The 25,740-nt window shown below is 40.0% G+C and overlaps 1 protein-coding gene and 1 non-coding gene across 4 annotated transcripts in view; one reads left to right on the forward strand and one right to left on the reverse strand.

Moving 5' to 3' along the window:
• The window catches only part of ESRRG (estrogen related receptor gamma), a 605,699-nt gene that overhangs the window by 297,777 nt on the left and 282,182 nt on the right, over positions 1–25,740 (reverse strand). The gene's annotated exons all lie outside the window — the stretch shown is intronic.
• Positions 17,069–17,175, forward strand: LOC113268790 (U6 spliceosomal RNA). Its single transcript, XR_003321272.1, has one exon. It is a non-coding gene; the product is annotated as a U6 spliceosomal RNA (small nuclear RNA).

Here is a 25,740-nt window from a genome sequence, read left to right on the forward strand (position 1 = left end):
GTATTTCTGTACTTCTTCAGCCTGAAGGCACGCTGGAGGTACCTATAATCAGTAACTGACAATTAACAATCAAGTTCATGGCAGCCTTGAGTCAGGGTTTGACATGCATATTAGTAAACCAGCTTCTGGTTTAGAGAGTAAGTTAGAAGTTCCCAAAATTCTAGTGCAATTGTTCCACTGCCTAATGGTATTGTTCTACCTGCAAAGGTATAGGAGCTGCTATTGGACATCCCACAGTTTACTATGAGAAATGTGTTGTTGCCCTTGTGTTAGGGTTCAGAACTCTTCAAATGTTTTTCTTGGGATAGGGTTCAAGTCTTGTAGTCATATTGGAGTGCTCCTCAGGAGTCATACCTTGCTATTAGAAATACTAAGTTGAGTTTGCAAACTGGATTTTCCACCCTTATTTGTCTCCATTATTCAACCTAGTTTTTTTCATTACAAATACTTTAAAAAATAAAATAAATTGAAGAAGATACAAATAAATGGAAAGATATCCTGGCTCACGGATTGGCAAATTAACGTTGTTAAAATGTCCATATTACCCAAAGCCATCTCTAGACTCAATACAATCCCTACCAAAATACCAATAGTACTTTTCACAAAACTAGAACAACTAACCCTAAAATTTACATGGAACCCCAAAAGACCCCCAATAGCCAAAAGGAATCTTGAGAAAGAAAAACAAAGCCAGAGGCATCATGCTCCCTGATTTCAAACTATATTGCAGAGCTATAATAATTTTAAAAGTTTGGTACTGTCATTAAAACAGACACACAGATCAATGGAGCAGAAGAGAGAGCTCAGAAAGAAGCCCACACATATTTGGTCAGTTAATTTACAACAAAGGAGCCAAGAATAACAGTCTCTTCAATAAATGGTTTTCGGAAAATTGGACAGCTACACGCAAAAGAATGAAACTGGAGCACTTTCTCATACCATAAATAAAAATTAACTCAAAATGGATTAAAGACTTGAACTCAAGACCTGAAATCATAAAACTCCTAGAAGAAACCATAGGTGGTATGATGACTTTTAAATCTGATAGTAAAAGCAACAAGAGCAAAAATAAACAAGTGGGACTATAGCAACCTAAAAAGTTCCTGCACAGCAAAGGAAACCATCCATAAAGTGAAAGGGCAACCTATGGAATGGGGGAAGATCATGCAAATTATATATCTCAAAAGGAGCTAATATCCAAAATATACAAAGAACTCATACAACTCAATAGCAAGAAAGCAACCAATCTAATCTTTAAATGGACAAATGCTCTGAATAGACGCTTTTCCAAAGAAGACATAGAGATGGTCAGCAGGTACATAAAAAGATGCTCAACATCACTCATCATCAGGGAAATGGACATCAAGACCCCAATGAGGTATCACTTCACACCTGTTAGATTGGTTAGTATAAACAAGAGAAGAGGTAAGAGTTGGTGAGGATGTGGAGAAAAGGGAAACCCTTGTGCACTGTTGGTGGGAATATAAATTGGTTCAGGCAATGGGAAACAGTATGGAAGTTCTTCAAAAAATGAAAAATAGGGGCGCCTGGGTGGCACAGTCGTTAAGCATCTGCCTTCGGCTCAGGGCGTGATCCCAGGGTCCTGGGATCGAGCCCCGCATCAGGCTCCTCCGCTAGGAGCCTGCTTCTTCCTCTCCCACTCCCCCTGCTTGTGTTCCCTCTCTCGCTGGCTGTTTCTCTCTGTCAAATTAATAAATAAAATCTTAAAAAAAAAGGAAAAATAGAACTACCATATGATCCAGCAATTCCACTTCTGAGTATTTACTGAAGAAAACGGACACACTAACTTGAAAAGATACATCCATCTTCATTGCAGCATTATTCACAATAGGTAAGATACAGAAACAACCTAGACCTCCATCAATGGATGAATCTGTGAGATATACAATATATACAATAGAATTCAAAAATCCAGCTATAAATAAAAGAATGAAATCTTACCATTTACAACAACATGGATGGACCTCAAGGGCATTATGCTAAGTGAAATAAGTCAGGAGAGAGAAAGACAAATATTGCATGATCTCTCTTATATGTAGAATCTTAAAAAAAAAAAAAAAGCTCATAGACACAGAGAATAGACCGGTGGTCATAGGAAATGTGGGGTGGGGAAGAAACGGGTGAACTGTTGTTTGTTTTTAGTTTAAATAAATTGAATAAAAGTTTTAAAAATATACTGTGGAAAACATGAAATGGATGGGGCATGATTTTTTTTTCTTTTGGAACCCAGGTATCTCATTTGGGTGATGTAGGATGGGGAAGTTGGTGGTCCAGAGAGCGGACAGGAAGGAGGTAGGGCTCAACTGTGCTCAGAGGGAGAAGACAGGGAGTCTCTGTAAGACTCTTCACCTCTCTGAATCCAAAATGTTTTCTTAAAATTTAAGAAAAATTTAAAAATATATGAGGAATTGTGATTACAGTTTTCAAAGATGGTGGATGGGGGAGAGAGAACCAAGATAACAATGATTACCCAAGAAACCTGGATCATTAAGAGGTAATCATAGTTAACCACTGCTGAGTGCTTTTGAGGTGCCAGGGTAATACCAACCCCAATATAGTCATGAGCTTAGTATGTGAGGAGGGTAGACAACAAACGAGATTTACTAATGTCGTAGCTCGGCAGGGGGATTCTGGAGCGTGTGGCACATTCCTACTTTGGGATGAAAAGGTCTCAGAAGCCTAGCATTGAATGAAATCTTAGACTTGTACTCACCAACCTCTCTCCAATGTGGAATTCATCCTACACTAGCCCTCGCAGATGAAATGAGACTCCTTTCAGGGACAAGTCACTTTGTGGCAACTCAGGGATCCACATATGTCCCAAAAGTTCTTGGATCCTTGTTGACCAGAATACTTAAAATGCCAGATATCGGGGTGTAATTCTTAGCCAAAAGCTAAAGCATGGGTTATCATCGATAACGTGAGGTGTCACAACCTCTGGGCTTCCATCACTTACGAGGATAAGACAAATGACTTGGCTGAAAACAAGTCCCGTCTGAACTAGAAACTTGGATGAGTGTTGATGAGAGATCCTCAGTGAATCTAAAATTAGCAATTTGGAGACTCAGCATTGTGTTGGTAGCAATCAAGTGCAACCGTTTACTTGTCACATTATTTATCCCTGACCCCAGTCCCAACCTAGCCATACCTCGGTCCATAACATCATTACACATAACATCAAGCTTCATTTGATATCATTCTGTCAAAGGATTTTTTCCTGTTTTTTTTTTTTTTTCCCTCAAATGGGAAGGAGAGGAGGAGACAAGTTAAAAAGAGAGGAAGGGGGGGCGCCTGGGTGGCATAGCGGTTAAGCGTCTGCCTTTGGCTCAGGGCGTGATCCCAGCGTTGTGGGATCAAGCCCCACATCAGGCTCCTCCGCTATGAGCCTGCTTCTTCCTCTCCCACTCCCCCTGCTTGTGTTCCCTCTCTCGCTTGAGGTCTCTATCTCTGTCAAATAAAATTAAAAAAAAAAAAAAAAAAGAGAGAGAGAGGAAGGGGAAGCGGGAGAGAAGAAACTTAAGTGGCTGGGAGAGACCAGGAGCTCTCCTGGTTTACATGCCTTCATGTCTACGTATGTGTTAACATACCAGGTGTGATGCTAAATTTCTGTGTTACATTATTAAATCCTCACAACAGCCCTGCAAGGCGGTTACTATCTTCCCAACTCTCTTTCTAAATGTTAATGGTAAGTCAAGAAGGCTTACAAAGGATAATTAATTACACCAAGGCCCTGACCTAACTCTGACTCTAAAATTCTGCTCCTTCCCACTACACAAGGCTGTTTCCTGTTTTGTTGTTTTTACATTTTAATGTGATACCGGAACTGAATTAAGGTCTGATGCTTTGTTAGGATAAAAGAAAACCAAAAAGGCCTCTGGTCATCATCATTAAAAAAAAACAGAATAAAATGACTTGGGGACAAAAACCAGCTTAATGAGGAAGTTGTTTGATGAGTTACATTTCTAATATTTGAGGTCTGGCAGATGAGGGATTTGAGGAAAACTGGGCCATTGCAACCTTTTTGTGCTGAATCCAAAATGTTTTCTGGAAATTTAAGAAAAATTTAAAGCAAATCCATGTGTTCAGAAAATACGGCATTTTTTTTTCCTCCGTAAAAGCTACAAGTCCTCAGAAATGTTTTCTTCAGGCTTTAAGCAAACCTGAACACCTCCTTCAGAAAACAAGCGCTAAACCGAAAACCGTGTCTTTGTCAGCAGATCTAACAAGGTGTGGAGCGTCAAAGCCCGAGGGACTGTCACCCCTCTCACGTATGGTAGACAAGAGCTCTCTGGGAGCCAGCCAGCAGCAGAGTGAAGGGCCATGGACTAGGCAGTCCCGCAGACACACTGTTGAAACGTCAGTCAGGCCCTCGGCTCTCCTCCACTACCTTTCACTGAGCTAAACATCTCTTTATGTCAGGACAAACTGGGCAAGCCTCAAATCGTTTTTCTTTTCTCCAGCTTCAATCAGATGAGTGTAGGGAATGAGGGAGAGAGAGATGGAGGACAGGATGGGGACAGTTCAGGTCACAGGAAAGCCCTGTGACACAGGCACCTGCCTGAAAACGGCCTTCCTGGGAACTCAGAAACCTTAATGAGACTGGGGCCGCACAAACAGAGCAATGGTGGGGCCACGTCACCCACTGGATATACGTGTTCAAAGCATCCGTGTTATAAAGCCAGCCCTACGTGACTTTGCAGTGACATATATGTCAGTGTTTCTCCGTATTAAGTCTCAAAGAAAATAGAGAAGTCTGGAAAGCGTCCAGCTGAGAAGACTATAGATTGTATACAAGAATATAGAAGATACCAAGATAGTGAATGAGGGAAGAGACAGGCTAGGGAGAGCCTCATAGCATGGTTGATGAAGAGACAAGTGGCCTACTGAATATATGGGTCAGTAATAGATGGCACAAATAATGTATGTGTAATACACACAACACACACACAATTTTGTTCACTAATTAGCCCACTTTCCAAAAAGCAACACTTGAGAACAAATAATCCTATTTGTTCCCATATAGAAACTAAAATACAACCCATCTTTACGCACAGCCCTGATCAAAACATACTAAACTCCTGGGCTCCATTTTAAGATGCAAAACCAATTTCAGAAATTAAAGAGAGCAAAATATTGGATTACTGGATTTATTAGCAACACAGATGAAGACCTTGAATTCGACAAAGATTTCTTTTTTAACCGGGAGGCTACGGTTGCTCTTGAGAAAGTGTTTGGTATGGGAGAAGATGGAACCTATCAAATAAAATGAGATAATATAAATATTTCATTTAGTCGTTATCATCTCTCTTTATGATGATGAGAAGACATTATTATCATATTTTTTATTCTAACTCATAAAAAATGGTCAATCTTCTACATTTGTAATGGGCTACAGCACACTAATCTTAGTTTGGCATAAAGCTCATACAAACCACTCAATATTTTCAATATGAATGTAATGACTTCTGATTTTAGGGAAAAATAACAATGCTCAAAAACGTCACTGGCTAAGTCAAACTTCCCCTACTGGTCATTTATGTAAGTACGTGCACTTGCAAAAAATAAAATAAACTTTCCGCATATTCGTTATGAAGACGACGGACGATAATCAGTAGGAGAGACAGCAAATTTCTTCTCGAGGATTAGGCTCCAATTGGTTGAATTTCAACATCAACCTGGCAATTTTACTATTAAGTCAGCAGAAGTGAGTTCTTATACACTATGCCACTTACTACCGGAGAACATCAGGCAAAGGGAAAAGAACACGCTAGAATAAATTGTGCATTATTTCTGGCATTAGTTAAAGGAACAGAGCATTATAAGAAAAAAAATACAGTACCATTGATTTTTACAGGTGTTTAATACAGATAAGCTGAAAAAAGGGTTTCCATTTTAAGCCCAGTGATGGCTAAAGATGCATTCAAATATGTTCAAAAGCAATCTAAAGTCTTCTAAAATGGTGTTTAAGCTATTCAAGCAAAACGTAAATAGTTTTTGTCGTAGTACTGAGGAATGTAGAACAAAAACAGAGTCCAAGGAGCTGACTCTGGCACACTGCCGGCCACTGTAGAATCAGGGGGTCATTAAAACAGAGGTAATACTGTTTATCCATTACATGAGAACAGGTTATTTAGAGAAAACAGTAGCAGACTGTCCTTAGAAAGGTAGAAGGCATAATTACCCTGGAAGCTTCCAAGTTGCACTCTCAGAGAAGATACTGAAAGAAACAATCAAGTTGAAGACTCAAATATATGTTGAAGAGAGAGATTATATAAAGAAACCAAATCCATGATTTTTCCCTTGTCTGTTTTTAATAGGTTTCTTTAAAGCTCATTAGAAATAATAGGAAACATTTTGCTTTTATCTGAAAACACCAAATGGGTACATTTAAGTGCTTTGCAGAAACCAAATTATAAAAAAAGTTCACGTTTGCATGAGCACTGAATGGATGGTGTTTCTACTTAACTTATTTTGGGGGGCCATTGACCCTCAATTTCTTCTGAGCTCTTTGTACAGCAGATTACATAATAAGCAAGGCAACAAAGAGAGCAACCATTCTGACCACATAGGCACTGCATTCCTAGATGCTGTAGAGCAAGGAGACAGGTGCTTGCTTTGGGCATTCTTCACCATGTACCATGATTGGTCTTCCTGGTATGAACAATCAGTCTTTCTTTCCTAGAAATACATTTTGACAGGCCATATCACCCTGAATGCGTCCGATTTCAGAAATACATTTTGATAACTCCGGCTCAAATATAAGTCTAATTTCTATAATCTGTGTTCCTTGTACATTTTTTTAAATCTACTCCTTCCTCTCCATGATCTTGGCCAGATACCATCTCTTTCCCATTACTATCATGGCCATATCCTAATTGACAACGGGGCAGATGCTTTTGTGTGAACAAATAAGAGGGGCTGTGGTTAGCCAAAGCCCTCTGATCAACTGACCAATAAGCATAAATTAAGTGCCCGTTTTCTATGCCATACAGCAATGAGGACCAGGCTGACAGAAACGAGGATAAAAAAGGCTCGACAGACAAAAGTATCCTTCTCATTACAAGTATTAGAATAAGTACAAAGCCTCATGTTTACTAGGACAAAGGAACACTGCACAGCTGCACGGTTCCCTGTTAAGCGTTGTGCCGTATAAGCTAGAGGAACAGCCAAGGTGGATAGGATTATTGTAAAGATGTCCAGTCACCGACAGATCCTGCGAGGCTTGATGGCTGCCTCCTGTTCTGGAGATGCTAAAGCAGAAAGCCCACAACTCGCTGCTGCTCTGTCAAGCACACAAGGTCAGCTAAAAGTCAGAGCACCTACAGAACTGACCTTGGCAAGTCTGGTTAGCGATCCTTCTGGATGCTAACTGGCTCCGGTGTGCCGTCTGTATGTCTGAGTTTCCATATGTAAAATGTCATGAGACTCCTTTGTGTCCTCAGTACTAAGGGGACATGTAAGGGCAGTCTTTGTAATGTCGGGAACTTTGTAAGATTTTGGAATTTAGTCATATATGTAATATTATGGAATTTGATTAAAATGGATAACTCAGAGGACATCAGAGTGTACATTATATGGAGTTATACTAATATATAGATTTTGACTGTAAGTAGGTAGAGCAATGGGGTAGCAAGATCACAAGTTTTGAAGCCAGAAAATCAAGATCCAGATCTTTTTTTTAATTTAAATTCAATTAACATATAATGTATTATTTGTTTCAGGGGTACAAGTCTGTGATTCATCAGTCTTATATAATACCCAGTACTCATTACAACACATACCCTCCCCAATGTCCACCACCCAGTTACCCCATTCCCCTATCCCACTCCCCCTCCAGCAACCCTCAGTTTGTTTCCTGAGTCTCTTATGGTTTGTCTCCCTCTCCGATTTTGTCTTGTTTCATTTTTTTCTCTCTTCCCCTATGATCCTCTGCCTTGTTTCTTAAATTGCACATATCAGTGAGATCATATGATAATTGTCTTTCTCTGATTGCCAAGTCTTTTTTTGACCAACACTGAGCACCATTTGGTAGGTCATGTAACTCCTCAGGTGGCCCGTCTGTAAAATGGGGAAATAGAAGAACTTGTCCCTCCCAGGGATGTCCTCGTGAGGCTCACACATGTTGACACCAATGACACTGTCCATAAACACTTCAGCTCTATACACATATAACGGTTATTATTAGTTACCTGGGTTTATACACAAAGTCCGACTTACGGAGGGAGAAAATCATTCAGTAAACATGTTCACTCCCTTAGGAAAAAATTCTTACCACTCTTGCGAATTTGAGGAATAGTATCTCAGTTGCATTAACTGGTGTTTATTAATGTATTATGAACCTCTGCGTGGCATCTGATTCACAATAAAGAGATTAAGCAGACTAATTTGTCATTTATTTTCCAATGCCTGCTTTCCTGCCCACAGCACCACTAATATCCCAGGAGCTCCTCAACCCAATTATTTCCCATTTTGCATTACTTGCTGAAAGTAGTGCTAATGTGCCCAAAAGGCTTTGCTCTTTGGTGATGGAAAAAAACAAACAAACAAAAAACCCCCCAAAACCAAAAACAACAACAAAAAAACCCCCACAAAAAACAACAACAAAAGAGCTCCTGCTCTGCCCATCACAATACCTCCCAGACCACTGGGCCATATACGGCCATCAAACTGAATTAGCAGCCTGACTGTGCTGTGGACATGAGCCGCAGACCTGTGCTTATATTTAGTATTTGTTTGGGGGCTGGATGGGAATTCCATCTGTAGAATGAAATTCACAACCTAGAGAGTGCTGAATTATACTATGCCTGTATACACAAACAGTTTTGTTTGCTTGTTTGGGGAGTTGCGTGTCAAAATCACTCAAGTAACTGGCAAATCTAACTTTTTTTTCTTCTCAAAAAATTAATAACCAGTTGTTTAGCCAACTCCAAATATTAATTTGCAAACTCATTTGTGAATGTAGACACAACTCATTATTAATAGAAGAAGCATAAAGATTCCTCATTGTCTCTGCTTTTTAATCCAGCCTCATACACGATTTTCAACCCTACCATGTAATATTTCTGCTACTTTCTTCAGTCTGTTTCACTTTGAAAATGTGCTTTTTGCTTATCCCAGGAGTTTCTGTATTGCTTAAGGCAAAATACTCCAGCGTGCATTCACAACTATGAACTGTAAACATTTCTCTACCTTATTCTGCCCAAGGCTCAGAGCCCGTTTAAATGCCTGTGGATAGTTTCAGAAGCATACAAGACTCCACAGAGTTACCAAAAATAATTATTTTCTAAAACTCTCCAATTTTACCAAGAACATAAAACTTATATTTTAAAAATCTGATAATTTTAGATGTGGGGAGATACTGACTAAAAACATACTGTGCGTGTGTGTGTGTTTTTTTAAAATTTCAAATATGATCAGCTTCAAGGATGAGCTACAATAGATTAAGTTCATCTCTATGAGGTTATTTCTTACCATTATTTTCTTAAATCCTTGCCCCCCCACCCCCACCCCTCACCCCTGCCGTGCCTTGCTTTAATCAAGAATAGGAATGTTAAGGGCTTGATGCAGGGAAGAGGCATAGATTAGTGGTTAGCATAATAGCATGAAAGCCAGGAAACGTGAATTCTATTCTTGGCCAAGTGGTCTTAGGTGAGCTCATGATTTACAGCCTCAGTTTCTCCATATATAAAAGGAAAGCGTTGCACATCCGCAAAGGAGGGCTTCACAAATGGTAATATTGTTGAGTGCTGACTATGTGCCAGGCTAAGCACTTTAAAAGGATTATTTTATTTAATCCTTGGAAGTAGATAATATTGTTATCCTGATTTTACAAATGAGGTGCCTGAGGCAGGAGACGTGAAGTAAGTGGTCCAGGGTTGCACAGATGGGAAATACAAAGGCTGACTTCTAAGCCATAGGCCACTCTCTACTTTGCTCCTTTCAGCATTATTTGAAAGCGCTTGGAGGAATGGCACAGACCACATACTAGTCCGGATATTTTCCAGGCTAGGGGTGCAGATTTTCCCTCTTCTCTGGGGGTGTGTGTCTATGCTCCCACAGGCACACACACACACTAGGCCACTCCCGCCACCTGCCCTGGGAGCAGGACCCCCTCCAGCTCAGGCCTCCCTCGCTGTGCCGCACCTGGGGGCCCCCCCACCCAGCGGCAGTTGCCACACAGCAGATCTGCCAATGAACCCAGGACACGCGGGTCTGGTCAGGCACAGCTGGTAGCAGGAGGCTCAGATTTCTGATGCACTGAACACAATGGGGCAGCCCTGTCACACGACCATTATGAAATCACATGCTCGCTGCTGATTTTCTAGCAGAAGTGTGTGGACTATTTAAAACTTCCCTCCTCCACCCCCCCTCCCAGCTTTTAAATGCTTTCCTAGGGGTCAAGTTCAGCTTGGGGAATATGGGCCATATGTCATTCGCCGGCATTATTTTCTTTGCAAAATAAGTAACGAACACACAGAAACTGGCTCGCAGAGGACAATTTCTACAATTGCTGACAGCATGTGTACCAAATGGCAGACTTGCAAAGTGTAAAAGAACAACACCAGGCCTCTCCGCTCAAACCTGGCGCTTGGAGGAAAAGCCAGCCCAAACTGAACCTACATGGAGGCCAAGGGAATGCCGCGAACTACTAGGATTCGTCTTAGCTATCAGAGCTAACTTGCCAAAACAGCAGCAAAGGTTTAAAAGCTCTTACCACGTAAGGTGCTGTCTGAAACATGGTTTTAAAATATACCACACTGGTGAGTATTCATTGGAAACAGTGGTCATTTAACACACTTCCTAACTGTGAAATTAATTAAGAGCTGTCAATCTTCACATTTCATGATTTTGGCTAGGCAGTGAAACAGTAAAAACTGTCTTTTGTGTGTAAGCCAAAAATAAATAAGGAATACTACATTAAAGGAAACAAAAATGTCCTGATCCTTTAAAGTATCTGGAATCGGATCGTAACTGGTGAACTTCCCTGAAATTCAAGAGTGTTTGCATGCAATTGTTAGATCAGTATCTGCACGATTAAAAGAACTCAACTGGGTTAAGAAAAGCCTGGTATCCACTAAAACCTAATTGGAAGGAAGAGAAAAAAAGAATTACACATGACTTTTAAGATGTTCTGAGAAACTTCTCCCTGGAAAGAGGCCTTTAAACAGGGCAAACACTGAAGATTTGCTAATAAAGGAAGGATATCTTTCCACCAAAGAAGTCATTAACAGAATGTGGGGCATAGATCAAGACTTAGGGAAAACAATTTTTGGTCATCTTATGTTCATATATTCTCTTTACAAAACACTGCTTTCTTTAGTTCAAAAATCAAAATTAAATTTAAACAATATTGTAGCGAAGCATCACACAGTGCAAACTGTTTTTATTAAAGAAAAAAAAAAAACAATAAAAAACCCAGGAGCTTAATGCATCAATATAATATGAGCCAACTTCCATAAAAGAAGAAATACTTTGGGGAAATTTGCCCTGGACACACAGGGAATGATTGGAAGTTGTGACAGACCTATGAAACTAACTCTTCTCCTTCTTATAAATATTGAAAAAAACAGCGACACGACGCAAATGAACCGCTGAACTCAATCCTTGGTCTTTAAAATGTATTTCAATAGAAGAGCCAATGTATCATCCAAGTATGAAGACTATGTAGAGTAATAGCATTCTGAAAAACGAATTAAGAACACGTTGTCATCAACTCCAGCAAAAATAATAAAGGTAGAAAAGATTAAGAGGCAAGCATATCTTTCAGAATTGTAAAATGGGTTTATAGGTCTTCTAATAACAACTTTTACTCAAACCTTACATAAATAGGCTTAGATGATACAAATATTATGTGGGCTGTGTGGACACTCCCAGGTTCCTAATCATGTTTAGGGATTACTTGATAGAACAGAGACATTTCATTCCAATTGGGCCGGGGGATTACAGCAAAGAAACATCTAATATTCCATTTTTTAATTTCATGCATTTTTTATTTACCTTTAATGATGCTGTATATATTCATCATCCTGAAATATTAAAACAGTATGAAAAAAGTAATAAATTGGTGGAAAATTTAGGGAATAGGAATGCAACAGCACGCAAATCATACACTATCAAGTGCTTGATACACATTTAAAATTACTGCCTACTACGGCAAAGCCAAATTCCTAGCAGATTTCTGAAGCACAAAGTCACAATAAGAAGATCAGCAGAACAGACTGAAATAATAGAATATTCATCCCTCTAATCCATATGCAATTCTTTAGGGCTTTTTTTTTTTTTTAACAATGCATATGAGGTCTGACTGTATTCAGGATTTAAATAAGTTGTCTCTCTCCTTCCTGCTCCTCTCTATTTTTATGTAAAAAAAAAAATGTATATACAGTTATCATTTCTGCACTGTTGCACCAACGAAGACAAGGTTAGCACATTTCCTCACACCTCAAATGAAACAAAAGCATTTTTAAACAACAAAAGTGTTAGAAGAAATACCTTATACTCATCCCACTAAAGCCTCCTGAAACAGCTTTTTGGGAAGAAGGAAAGTTGGTGTCATTCATGGGGGGCATGAAGTGATGCTTTTGTCCTTTAATTACCAATTAATGGATTGATAGACTATTACATTTAAATACTGACAAGAAGTGCTAACGGCATTTCATCGTTGCTCATTCACCTTTTCTGGCAGAGAGATGAGACTGTCTACCGGGCATTAATAAATATTGTAACAAGGAACAGAAAATCACAGAGGCAGAAGCCTCCATCACCTGGCTTGGCGTGAACACTTCTGGAAGAGCCCCCGGAAGTCTGAGAGAGGTCAGGACACACTGGACATTTGATGTCCAGCACTTAGTTCCACGGGCAGTTGCCTCCCAGCCCGTGTTCTAACTGCCCCATGTTCACAGCAGTCATCCTGCATCAGGAGTGGCGTTTTTAAATGATTTTCTTTCGATTTCTTTGTATATTCTGATTTTTTTCTTTAATGAGCACTTACTACCTTATAACAAGGAGGAAAACCAAGGAAACAGAAACTATTTAAAATGCTACCTATTCCTTAAAGTCTCACATATATCTCCTTCTTTAAGAGGCTTTCTTCCATTCACCCAAAAGATTGGTCCCTCCTTTTTTTTCTAAAGATTTTATTTTCAAGTAATCTCTGTACCCAACATGGGGCTCAAACTCACAGCCCTGAGACCAAGAGTCACATGCTCTACCAACAGAGCCAGCCAGAACCCCCTCCCCCCACCCCGTCCCTCCTTTATGCTAATGTTGCTAGCAAATTTCTTATGCCCAAATCATATTCTGCCTTGTGGTACTGTCCTTTGCCTTATAAGCATGACTTTCATAAGATGAAGTGCCTGCAGGGCAAAGGCTGGGCCTTCTTTTCTATTATTTTCTCTCTTGTAGTACTCATCATGGCTCTTAGCACCTAGTGGGTATTTAATAATTTGTTATTGTTGTTGAATTGATTAAAACGAGTTTTATTAAGTGTTTTTATTTCTTTTATACTGTTTTTCAGCTCATTACTCCAATTATACGATTCTGCCAATTGTAGATGTGCTTAGTTACCATGAATGATGTTTAATACAGAGATGCAACACCTTCTAGAAAATCAGTCGGAGAGGGACTGGCATGCCCTACCACTTCAAACACTGACCCGAAAAGAAAAGATGGTATGCAGCTCTACAGAAAAGCAAAGACATCCGCAGAATGTGGAGTGAAAACAAACAATAAAAGGTTAGAAATAAAAGTTCCCATTTTCACCAAGCAATAGAAAAATGTAAAGGTGGGGCGCCTGGGTGGCTCAGTCGTTAAGCATCTGCCTTCGGCTCAGGTTGTGATCCCAGGGTCCGGGGATCGAGCCCCACATCGGACTCCCTGCTCAGCGGGAAGCCTGCTTTTCCCTCTCCCACTCCCCCTGCATGGGTTCCCTCTCTCGCTGTCTCTTTCTGTCAAATAATAAATAAAATCTTAAAAAAAAAAAAGAAAAATGTATAGGAAATGATGGGGGTATGTGGCAGAGAGAAGAAAAGAGTTCTTCGTTTCACCTGGGAGAGAGAAATAGCAGTTTCTTCTGGGGAAGAGACGTAGCTGCACCCAAATTTAATAAGTGTAAGAGCACAGCCTGGTAAAACTTTAATTGAGAAAGAAAGCCTTAAGGAAATTCTCACGTTCCAGACTACAGCTCTTAAAATCCTTTGCCAACCCCTCTTTGCCGTTTGCCTGGCAGTCACGTGTCACCATTTCTCTCTAGCTCTCACGACACATTCCAGAGTCAAGGTAAGATGAGAATCCATCCGATTTTAATCCAATTCCTTCCTGAAGTTTTATAGCTTATTCTTTCATTCCTCTTGAAAGACATTAAAACACTTAAGGGGCAAGATATTCAAAATATGGAGCGATGAATGCAAGAGGAAAAGAGAAGAAAGAACTTATTAAAGCTGATATAAACTGCAGGAAAAACCAAAGCTAATGTCTTCTCATTTCCTCTCTGTCTTATGTCAGAACAAACTGCCTTTCATCCTAATGATGACATGAAGATTCTATGTAGGACATACCATCTTCTATTTTTTTTTTTTTTTTCAGTTCAAGTTCCCATGCCAGTAAGCCTCTGGACTCTAGGCAATCATTCAAGAATTCAGGAGCGTTCTCAAGTTCTTGGGTGAACCAACACGTGTTAGTCTACAGCAGGCGTTTCAGTTGCTCTGAGATTCTCTGCCGCGTACATCCAGCATTTGGCTCAAGCTTCTTCTAGACAATACATGGTTTTGCAATTAGCCACCCAGACTTGTTAGGGTAAATAAATTACCTGATATTTATAACTGGTGGCAAGAGGACAAGGTGTCACAGATGAGGGGGCAGAGAAAGTGGTAAGAGCTTGCTAATTTAAAATTCTATGCCAAGTGCTAACTCCATTCATGAAAGCTTGTCTTCCCTTTCCCTTAGAAGTATTCCTCTCTTTGTCTACGGATTCTCTCCTTAATGATTTCATGAAATCTGCTTTCCCTATCTTTGAGGGTAAGCAGGATAGGAGTTCAAAATGTGTGTGGCACAAACACACCCATCTTTGGAAACTCTGGCATAATAAGTCACAGAATGTCAGACTGGGATCATTTTACTTTCTCTATAAAGACAGAGATGTATCTTTTTAGAGTCGTTTGAGGTTGACATTACTTGATAGTGAATTTCAACCTATGCCGCATTTCTAAAATGGAGTTTCCTTATGAAATAATGATACTCTCTAAAAGTCTAAATGGATGACAAATTATATAAAATAACTAACACTTGGAGGAAACCAATTTTAAACAAACCCAATTAAAATCACCTCAAGTGTAGAAAAAAGATGATGAATAACAAAAGAAAATTTATCACTTGAAAACAAAGAATGGTATCAAGGTTGTAACTGCACTTCTTAGCAAAAGGCTTACACATTAATAAATTTAAAGAAAGAGAGATTGTGGGATGCCTGGGTGGCTCAGTTGGTTAAGCGTCTGCCTTCAGCTCAGGTCATGATCCCAGGGTCCTGGGATCAAGTCACACATGCCTAGGGCTCCTTCCTCAGCAGGGAGCCTGCCTCTGCCTGCCACTCTCCCTGCTTGTGTGTGCTCTCTCTCTCTCTCTTTCTGACAAATAAATAAAATCTTAAAAAAAAAAAAGAAAAGAAAGATTGTATTGAAAGTAGTAAATATTTTTTTCCGCAGTCCTTCCCTCTTCAGCCAACCAAACCCATTGGCACACACTTGTTGTTTAATAAAGTGAATTATGCAGGTGTGGGGAAGGCTTATCTTTAAGTCATCAAGGATTTACGCTACTCCTTAGGCTGAGGCTGCTTCCGGGTATCATGGATTATCAGTGTGTTCCTCCATTTGTTTATATAAATGGCCCAATCGCTGCTGAAACACTTCAGAGCACTTAACTAAAGCAAACAAAGCTCTTGAACTTTAAATATCCAACAAGAGGAGCTATTGACAAGTAAGACTTTACTGAGCAAATCTCAGTATCATTTGGAACCTTAATACAATCTGCCAGATCTAAAAGAAGGCACACAACCCCAGACATTTCTCTTAACTTAGGCTCCACGTAGAAGATACTAGCCTGATTTGAGACCAACTTTAAATATAATGCTGCCATCTAGTAGTTTTGCTTGCTCACTTGAGTTGTTGGTGAGACTAAAGAGGAGTCAACCCACATAGAGAAGGGAAAGAGGGTCTTGGCTCCTATCTTCACCTTCTAGCTTTTTGATTCCCTCTCACCCCTCAATTCTTAAACTCAATGTGATGGGAAACTTAGATAAACACCAGAGTACCTGGAGTTCTGTCCCAGCATCCCCCTTATCTGGATAACTCCCATCTTTCCCTGAGAACCATGTCTCTGATCTGTGAAAGGTGGGAATAGGATTGAATGCAAAGATCCCTTTCAACTCTACTAGCCAATTATTCTACTATTTAATGTATTTACAATGATGAAATCAATTGTTTGATTTATATTGGTAGCTAGAGAAAGAGGGCCACAGTACTGTTGCATATAAGGTTATATAAAATATTCCCAAGCAGTAGCAATGATTTCCTTGTGTTTTTTCTTTTATGCTTAGAAAGAAACTAATTGTATGTCTCTCTGGTGATTTTTGGAGATGTCAATATCATGATTGCACTGGGGATGTTGGAGAGTCATTCTTTTATTTCCCTATAGTAAGATTCCATATCTTACTATAGTTACTTGGATATGGCTTGGCTCTAGTGCCAGGAGGAAAAACACAAAAGAAAACACATTCTTTTTAAGAAATTTAAATCACTAATCTTATTTCCATTTTCTTTTCCAGGCTGACAAATACATTGAATTTCAGCTCTTCCCGAATTTTGAGGTTTTCTAATTCAACCGACTTGCTCATCTTCTCATCTGGAATGTTAGAGCCACCCAGTTTCTGGTGGGAATGCAAGCTTTCTTTACGGGGTTCAAGGCATTGGACTGTAAGTGATTTCTCAGGAAAATGCAAAACTACTGGCTAGTGGACTGTGATTTCATCACCTGTAGTTTAAAAACCACTGCAGTTGTGCTTGCTTCGGCAGCTCATATACTAAAATAGGAACGATACAGAGAGGATTAGCATGGCGCCCGCACAAGGATGACACACAGATCTGTGACGTTTTGTCAATGGCCACACCACCCTGAACACACCGAGTCCAGTCTGATCTGGGAAGCTAAGCAGGTGCGGAGAAAGACTGCCTCGTTATACCCAGGTGCTGTAGGCTTTATTAAAGAAAAAGTAAAAAGCATTAAAGTAATATTCCCAACTTTTGCTACTTATCCACTGCCCTCCATTACAATGACCACATTCGCTATGGATACGCCCTTTACAAAATGAGCCTGGCTGGAGCTTTACAGGCTCCCAGCTGCAAGACGCTTCTCTTCTTTATCCCTTTTCTGATAGAACCATATGTACACCTAGCAGTGGAGCGAAATCCAAAGCAGCTGGGAAACAAGATTCCTTGCCCCACATTCCTCAAGAACTGCCATTTTAGGGAGCAATGCCAAGGTCTTGTCCCGTGATTCTCTGTGTTTTAAGCTTCTTTTTCTCCTTCTTCCTCTTCTTCTTCTTCTTCTTTTTTTTTTTTTTTGTAAAACCCTGTATTAGAGTTTGAACAACTGAATGATAAAATGTAGTCTTAGGCACAGATGCTGCGGGGAATGGCTTTTGAAATTCTCCAACATACTAAGTTATAATTGGGTTTTAATGCATAAAATGGCTGAGTAATTTAAATGTTTAGAAAAGAAAACAGTCTTTCCTAGAGTTTATGAAGTGGGAAGCCTATTTCTTATAATGATTAACTGTGAGTCATCATTTCAAACACAAGCATCCACTCGCATATGCTCCAGATAAGGGGTGCGGAAGGCACACGAGTTACTGAACTAGAGTCTTATGATGATGGCTGTAACACATTTTTGTCTGTGAAATGAAGACGGCAAGTAACAAACCATGAACCATGTTGAGTTTGCTGTCTACCTGCCCCACCTTACTCAACGAAGAATAATGTTTTAAAAGCATATATTCAATGTCTGTCTGCATACGGTCCTGCTTGAAGACAGAGACTGTACTAGGCTTAGGAGGTCAACAGCCTACAGAATTTGTCACTGTGGCCTGGAGGCCTATTCTTGATAACTTGATCCATCTGACTGCTTCTTATAAAAGTCTCTCTTTATTGTCAGGTTACCCCTACAGATCAGTTCTGAAAGCTCTGGGCCAAGAGACAAGTCCTTCTTGTACATTCTTCCTGCCCTTTAAGGCAAGGTTTGAATGGAGAAATTCTCCTGAGCCTCAGAAGAACAGTATGTGGGAACGAGCTCCACCACTCCTGTTTATCTACGTGAATACTGCTTAGAGGTTCTCCTGGTAAGAAGAACACAGTAGCACATGGGTAATAATACCCACATTGCGTTGCTGTATGTGTCAGTAGGATAATGCAGGCAAAGACATAGTGTAAGGAGCTTTGCAAATGCAATGTGTTATCTAAGGGAAACGAGGCCTCTGATTTTGCTAGCAATGGTTCAGAGACTGAACGAAGGAAAAGCCAGCCTGAAAATCTGAGATGGTGGATTCCAAGTTATATTAAATGTAACACAGAGACACTCATAAAGAACGAGACAAGTCAGTTTGGTTTGTATTGATGCTGGAAGGATGGACAGTTGGTAGAGCTAAGCAGCCCTGGGTTCAATCCAGTCTCTGCCCTCAAATAGCTGTGTGACCTCAGTGAGGTTGCATATACTCTAGAAAGCTTTTTAGATAGAGGAAGACTTAAAGTAATATATTGCCTTGGCATCAGCATCCTAACAAGGACCCTCTGGAAACATAACGGTACAGTGTCCTGAGGCCAGTACTGAAAGGTACATAGTTGTAGGCAGATGGGTCTCCCATTACCAACTAAGTCCCAGATTCAAACAGAATCCATTAGCTCTTCTGTGGCTTCCTTCCCAACCAAGGGAGCCAACCTATTGTCTCAGTCGAAGGGTCAATCGATGTCAATTCTGTAGCAGACAGCCGGGAGCATAAACTCCCACTCAAGTTTTTTCTATTTCCCTTGCTAACCAAACTAGAGAGCAGCAAGATTAACCTAAATATTCTCCTATGTTGAGATGTAAAGGGGGAGCAGATAGAGCTACTTTGAATTTAAGCTGAGAGTTAATGATAAAGTGTTCAAGTCACCATGATCTAAGCAAACATTTAAGGAAAAAACACACACATGCACAGAGACATACAGACGGTGTGCAATCGGTAAGTCAACGCACATTGGCTAAAGCACAATCTGGTACAACACATTTATCTGGATTTGTAAACAAATAATACAGTGAGCTGTAGTATCAGAATCAAATGCATGGTGTGGAATAACGCATGCCCGCAAACCTACTGACCTTGAGTGGGAAGTCCTAGCTGTGTGATCTGAGCTTGCCGGCTGTATCGAGCGCCATTTACCGCTTGGCTCAGGAGTCACGATAGGTGATAAGCAGAGGTTAGTGATAATACTGCTATTACATTATTAGAATACTATCGGATATCATGTGGAAATTGTTTAGAAACATTTCTTGATTTAATTTCATCCTTATACTATTAAGCCTTTTAGGTGAATATTATTGATCCGAATTTACAGATAAGGAAACTGAGGGTAAGGGGCTTCATGTTTCTGAATCCAAAGGTCTCACTCTTAATTTTAGGCCATACTACATAAATTCCAATTTCAGGTCCCAGAGTCTTTTTTTTTTTTATTTTTTAAATTTTAAGTTTTTATTTTTTAATCTTTTTTAAAGATTTTATTTATTTATTTGAGAGACAGCATGAGAGAGAGAGCAAGGATGAGCAGGGGGAAGGGCAGAGGGAGAGGGAAAGCAGGCTCCCCACTGAGCAGGGAGCCCAACAAGGACGTGGGGCCTGATCCCAGGACCCTGAGATCATGACCTGAGCCAAAAGCAGACACTGAACCGACTGAGGCCCCCAGGCACCCCTGGATTCCAGAGTCTTCAGCAAAATGATCCTATTACTGCGTCTGGTCCTTAGTTCAGAAAGGAACTTGAAATTATCCCTTTGTAATTTTCCATAGTTTCATTCTAGAATGGCTTGGAAAACTCTGCAATGATCCACTGACCAAGTGGCCATTGGTCAGTCACCTTCAGTATCTACAACTGGGGCAGAATTTTCATGAGAGCACTTTAAGTTCTCTCATTCCCAGCTGTATCAGAAGGAGAGTGACCCTCACTGCCTGTCACAGACCTTGACATTGAAGTATTGATTGCCTCAAAACTGCAAGAAAAATACAGCTCAGATTTACAGGTTATGATCATAAAAAACCTTGGAAGAACTATTTATACTAAATGATAATAGTGTAAAATTCTGTGTATAAAGGAACTACAGTGATTTTCATTTTCTTCTTTCTGTTGGTCTGTATTCTCAAACTATTTTACAATAGATAACGCATTATCTTGTTACTGGAAAAGTTATTAAAAAGAACATGGTCGTACACTGGCCTGATGATTTTATGTAAAAATAAGTCTCTAAAATGTCTCTCTTACTGTAACAAGACACTCACCTTATTCTGTGCAGGTTTTTTAAACTTACTAAAATGTGATCTGTAGTTACATCGTATTTATTTTGATTTCTATCATCTGACAGTAACTGTGGGAAATGCTGTGATAAAATCTGAGCTCTGTCCCTCACTAACTGCATGACCTAGAGTAATTCAACCTTCCCATGAATAATAATACTATTTCCTTGCAGTGAGGTGAATTTTCTTAAAATTCTCTAGCCCTCCATAGTTTTTCTTCCCTCTTGCTTAATATGGAACTTATTTCGCATAAGCCATTTGACACTCAGCCTTTCTTAAATTGACTCTTTGTGTATTACTCTGTTTCACCAACTGGTCAAATGAATAAATGAATTAAAGCGTATACAGCTGTGTCTACAGCGTCAGGTTGGATGTATGGAGAATGTGAAAAGTAAATGAGACCTGGTCACTCACAATCAAGTAGGGAATAATAGATTCATATAAATAACCATAAATACAAGTTAAATGCTAAGGGAAATTGGGGAAGGGGAAGGTTAATTCCAAATAGAACTGGAAGCAAGAAAGACTATAGATATGGTAGCATTGGAGAAGGGCCTTGAAAGATGGACAGCGTTTCATAGGCTGAAAACTGGGGACATGATCAAGAAAAAATATGAACTTTTGCATTCTCTTTACATCTCTAGCTCTTAGTATTGTGCTTACACAAATCATCTTCCACTGTTTTGTTGCTCATTATTCTCTACTTAAACCTTAAGTCTTTGTTGGTTGAAATTAACAACGATGGAACATCTCTCATTCCCAAGAAAGAACCAGAGTTTGAATTTGGGGGCTATTTCCCAGACGGAGGAGAGTTGGGCAGGAGCCTGAGACCTTTATAGCCCTCTTAGCTATGAAGGAAACAGATTCTTTTGCTATGTGACAAAGCCAAATTTTTATCTATATTCTGCAAATTTAAGGATAGACAAGTTGTGTCTTTGGTTGATTTGGGCTTAAAACTCTGAAAATACCTTAATGTAAAGGTGTTTTTACCTGCTTTCTGTTTGTTTGGTTGGTTGGATTTTTCTTTGAAGTGCCTCCTTCCCCGAAGAAAGGTATGCTTTGGAAAATGGAGGCCACGTTACCTAACCTATGTTTTGTTTTGTTTAAGATTTTATTTATTTATTTGAGAGAGAGAAAGAGAATGAGAGAAAGAATGAGCAGGGGGAGGGGCAGAGAGAGAAGCAGACTCCCCGCTGAGCAGGGAGCCCAATGCCGATGCTGGGGCTCAACCCCAAGACCCCGGGATCATGACATGAGTCAAAGGCAGACACAACCAAATGAGCCACCCAGGGGCCCCACCTGACCTATGTTTTCACATCTGCCAGGTGGGGATGCTTATAATGCCTACATCAGAGGATTACTATTCAAAGTATTTAGCAATAGTAAAATCTTTATAAATGTTTAAGACAAAGGAATGCATGTGCCCTCTCAACAAAATTATCTAATTATTCTTGGGGCTGGAGGAGGTATGAGTGAACACACACGCACATCACGCTCTCTTCTTTAACATTTTAGAGACCGCTTGTTGTCTCCATATGTATTGGCATTTGTATTCTCTACAAGTAGAAAAACCTAGGCTCAGTGCATTAACCCCCAAAGGAAAAACAGGTCATAAGGAAGATATTTTACATTTTTCTCATGTCTAATTAACAGGTGAAACCAAAGGCTGTATTTCAGTGACCAATAACTTCCCTACTATGTTTTCAGTGATGCGGGAAGTCGTACGTAAAAAATGCTGTTCTCTCTCCAGTGGTACATCATTTATCCTTACTCTTTTATTAACCCACCATCTTAGTCTACATTGTTTTTATAACAGCTGATTGTGGTACGCAGCTCAGTGAACATTTGTCAACTTCCTGGTATCCCATGGTTCGGGATATAAACGCAGCATTAAGGATCATCCTATTTAATATGTAATACGCACACATAAAAGGGGCTCAGGTCCTTGTAAAAGAGAGGAAAAACAATGGAAATAGGTACATGCCTAAATGACACTTAACAGAAGATGAAGCTGTCTCAGTAAATATGAATCACATTGATAGAATGACCATGGAATGAAACAAGTCCAATCAATGACTTGTTTGATATTAACCTGTGAAATGTATCCTTTCTCCAATACTATAACCAAGAACACCAGAGTTCCTGCCACACTGGAACATATCAGTGACCACACATGCGTATACAAGAAGACACCTCCAAGGACAGGAGGGATTGCGCTGGGGTTCATTACCATCGTCATCATCACCATCCTTGGCACCGTCACCATTCTAAGGGGGCCATTCACTGACACTAACCAAACACTGTACTAGAGTTTTTCAGAAATGTTCCACTTAATTCCCCACAACTCCGCTACGCCCATTTTACTGATGAGGAAAATGAGGCAGAACAAGGTCAAGCGGCATGTTTGAGCTCACGGCTAATACGTGAGGAAGTCACAGTTTGAACACAGACCTGTCTCACTCCAGAAAGCCTCACTGTTACCCACCCTACTTCACCGCCTTCTCACCTTGTGGAGGATTTACGGTACAGAGCAGTGACTAAAATAGCAGCAAACTCAATAATACAAAAACCGTGGCCTCGGTAAAGGCCTGCAAAAAGGCCATGTTTTAAAATGAAAGCATCAATGCGCCGACAAAACACACACACACATCTACTCGGGAATTTTATTAGCATTTTCTTCCCTGCTGAAACTTTTAATGCGGCTCTACAATGTATTCATTGCAAGGTGCCATTAGGGCCGGGCTCACTTCAAGTGTTACCAATTCATGAGCACATTAATAACATAGTTAATATGAAGTGTTTAGAGCCTCCACGTCGGTGACAAATACGACTCAGCCAAATTTCCTGACCACTGAGGCCACGGAGGAACAATTTGGTAGATTTCATCAACAGTTCTAATTATGTTCCTGTCAAGTCGAGAACGAAGTAATCCATAACTGGGGGGTGCTGGAAGACAGTGGCACAGAAGAGTAATTTATGCCCCAGACACAGGGTCCTTTTTGTAGTTAGTGTGCACAACGCTTGACTAACAAGTGGGTTCAAAAAGGAATGTATTAGGGAAAACACAGCCCTCTCTGTTGGAGAGGCTTGTCAGGTGTAAGCTTATGAGGAGTTATGAGGTAATGACTTCCAGAAGTCTTGTTTATACAAGCATCTGGAGTTCAGGGCTCTCGGCAGTGTCGGAACTGCGGGTTGTAAGATGTAGGATATCGGCTCCAAGCCTCTCTCGGACTTTTTTTTTTCAACTGCTCCATTTGAGCCTCGTCTCCAGAGAGGATTTGTGGGCAGACTTTTAAGTGTGACAGGAGGGATGCTGAATGGAGTGAGCCAATGAGGAGTCAACTTAGGGAATAGATTTTTTAAAAATAACAGTTCAATCCTCAGATAGCATTATCATCAGAGATACAAGGATATTGTTAGAAGGGGAAAAAAAAGGACCCTTTTATGAAGCTATAAATAATGTGCTAATGGAATGTGCAAAGGAATTGTTAGGAACAGTAAACTGAAATGTCACAATACCCCTGCGTGCTCCCACCCCCACAACTGAACTATGGGACAGACAATTAGAAAAGAGTGGGGCAGGAGCAGGAAGGGGGGGAGGGAGGGCGTCACGCAGTTTTGAGTGATTTTCCACTGCCATCTATATTGGGATGCAGCTCCTGTTCTCTCCAACAGGGTAATTTTATACATGGCATTCTTATTAAATATTTCAAAGGGGGGAGGGGAAGGAGGAGGAAGAGTTATGTGTCTGCTGCCCTTTTTTTTCTTTTTTTTTTAAGAGTTAAGGCTGGTAATGTTAGCAGCCGCTTGGTTATTATTACCGATCAGTTGTTAATTAAAATAAAATGAAGCTTTTTAAACTTCAACACCGTATTGCAAATTATGCAAAAGACACAACTAATTGCATTATTAGCAAAAATTACATTTAAAAATAGCTCCACACAAAGAACTAAAATTATCTAATCTAAACTTGCTTTTACCAAATGAAGCCTGAGGAGACAGAGCTCTGGGGAAAACAAGGGTTTTTCTGTCTCTCATTCAACAAAGACAGAGAAGAGAGACAGAGACAAAGAGAGAATTAAAGCCTTAAACTTAAAATAACAAATACGTTTGAAAATACCTAAGATAAACTATTAGATAATGTTAGGTCATTCTCACCCAACGCAACAGGATACGCATTTGGACATGGTTAATTCTTAATCATCTACAAACGATTTTCCAGGCAATGGGTTGAAGGAAACCAGGACTCATTATTATTAATAAAGCCTTCTTGGGTCTTTAAATGTAAGGCTTGGTCAGAGATGGGGTAGAAATAAGCCCCCAAATGCTAAGAAAGATATTTGTCATTTGCTGGCCACTTGCTGTCTTTTGTGGCCAAATATATATATATATATATTTTTAAGTTAGAAGACTATTATCCACTGTTCTTTATCCCAAGTTGCTTCTTTCACTTGGGTGGATAGCTGGGAGCTGCCAGTGTCTGCAAATGAATTTTCATGCTTTATTTTGCTACACAGAGACTTCAAGGTGCCCACAGGTCCCTCTGGGCTCACTCACACCGTGTAACTGGCAATATACTAATGCAAAAGAAGAGGGTGTATTCGTCTCTGCAAGCAAGCACTGCAAAATGGCTCAGCTGCTATCATTGTGCATTTAGTATTATTTGGATTACATTTTTTTTCCTATCCCCCCCCCCCATGTTTAAAGCCACCACTATCTCTCAGGAGCGGCATCTATTTTAGCAAAAGTAAAACATTATATGGACGAAAGGACAAGTATGATACACATTTTGGGGAATTCATTCTTGCTCAACATGGATGGAAGCTCCCCAGCTGAATGGAAAGTTCCTTTTGACTATGAGTTTTGGCCAGGTTCCTCTGTAGGTGGAGAATACAAGCATTATTCTCCTAAGCCATGAGAGAGAAAGAAGGTAAAGAAATGTCATCCCGCTTCAGGATCATACATATAACCCTTTCAATAAACAGTCAGGGCCTGGGGAGCACCTTATATCTAACAACTCTGGGAATAAAAGCGACAAGCTACTTTGATAAAATGATCGTATTCACTCATGAGTAAACAGGCTAATTTGACAGCAAGCCCCAACACCCAGAGTCTGGTGGAAGACAAGGCTATC

This window comes from Ursus arctos, unplaced genomic scaffold (genome assembly GCF_023065955.2).
Source record: "Ursus arctos isolate Adak ecotype North America unplaced genomic scaffold, UrsArc2.0 scaffold_2, whole genome shotgun sequence".
Classification (NCBI taxonomy): domain Eukaryota; kingdom Metazoa; phylum Chordata; class Mammalia; order Carnivora; family Ursidae; genus Ursus; species Ursus arctos.